Genomic DNA, 1,726 nt, shown 5'->3' with positions numbered 1-1,726 from the left:
ATTTTCAGAGAAATGTTTAGATTAAAAGATATCACGATTTTCCGACGCCAGGACGTGATATCTTTCAAAATCGATAAAAAGCGAAATTACTCTGAAATGGTTGAGAATCGGACCATGGACAATATGAACTTTTTTGTTCATTTTAGGGTGAAGAATCTACTGGAGAAGTTTGTAGCACGAGTAGCAATTCACCCTGTATATAACCCACTACTACAGACACTATGACACCAGCAGATACTTCTTACCCATGGATGGGTTCTTCTGTTGGATTCAATTGGCTCACAGTATGCTGAAACTCTCATTAACAACTGCTAATTATAAAAAACATTTACAAACAATTATTACCTTAGCTAAAACAATGCATATCAAGAAATATTTATCTAATACTAACTTTTTAATTACTTTTATCAGCTTATTCTTAATTTTATAAATACTCAATTAATTATACACAATTTTTTCGAAATGGAAAATTTGTGTCACAGGCGGGATTCGAACCCACGACTTTCGGCTAAATACGCCGCTGCTCTACAGCTGGAGCTATCGTGACTTCGATCGCTTATACGACAAGACTCCCATTTCGACTCTCCGGTTTATTCCAATTGTAAGCAAATCGCGGCTTCATATAGAAACACTTTTATTAACGATTGTGCTACATTAGCGGGACGATTCACTGGTGCGAATTTTTTTGATATTAATACTAACTTTTTTATTACTTTTATCACCTTTTATCGAAGTTACAGTAGCTCAAGTGGTAGAGTAGTGGCGTATTTAGCCGAAAGTCGTGGGTTCGAATCCCGCCTGTGAAACACATTTTTCATTTCGAAAAAATTGTCTATAATTATTTGAGTAATTATAGAAATATTTATCGATAGGTTGCTAGTAAAAAGAATAAAAAAATTAAGCTCAAAAGAAGCAGCAATCAAATTCAGCCACTCCACCCCAATTGAATCATTACGTTTTCGTTGCTTGCCGTACATTGGTGAACAATTAGAAAAAGTAAGTAAAATTTATAAACGAAAAGGTTTAAAAATAGCTCTTAGAGGTAGGTGCTTATATAGAAACAACCTCTCAAAACCTACAGAAGAAGTTGACAACTTGTCAAAAAGCGGGTTTACAAACTTAATACCAATGAGTGCGATATTAAATATAGGACAAAGAAGCAGAGAAATTAAAAGGAGAGTTAAAGAACCATTGCGTAAATCGAACAAATATTCCGAATCTAAGGACCATTTAAATGAAACAAAACACAATTCCAATTTAAATTTAAATCCAACACTGTTACACTGTTTCAACAAAAAGAGAGAACTAGATTAGTTTGAGAAATTGGAAAGAAAAAAAAGGTAAAATTAAAAATGGAGACAAATGTATAATTAATATAATAGAATTTGATTTATCTCCCGTTTTAAACAAGTTCTTAAATAATATTTGACCTACAAATTAATCATTAAAAATTATTTTCTCTTCTTACAGTTATTGTTAGGAAAATATTGAGTTATGTTGTAAATCACGTTTTTCGCACTTTCAAAATTGATCATCAAAAACCAGCTCACCAAGTGGGTTCTTATTCAAAAGAATTCATGTCTAGAGACGTGTTTGTAGCTCTTTCAACCTGATGATGTGCGTTAAATGCTTGAAATACAGATCGTTGCAAATAATAAATGGAGTGAGTGGAACAATCATATACATACTCACCTCACCTTCATCAATTCTAATTTATTTTTTCTTT

The sequence above is a fragment of the Cimex lectularius genome, unplaced genomic scaffold (assembly GCF_000648675.2).
Source record: "Cimex lectularius strain Harlan isolate CLEC.00 unplaced genomic scaffold, Clec_2.1 scaffold78, whole genome shotgun sequence".
Classification (NCBI taxonomy): domain Eukaryota; kingdom Metazoa; phylum Arthropoda; class Insecta; order Hemiptera; family Cimicidae; genus Cimex; species Cimex lectularius.
This window is presented reverse-complemented; position numbering follows the sequence as displayed.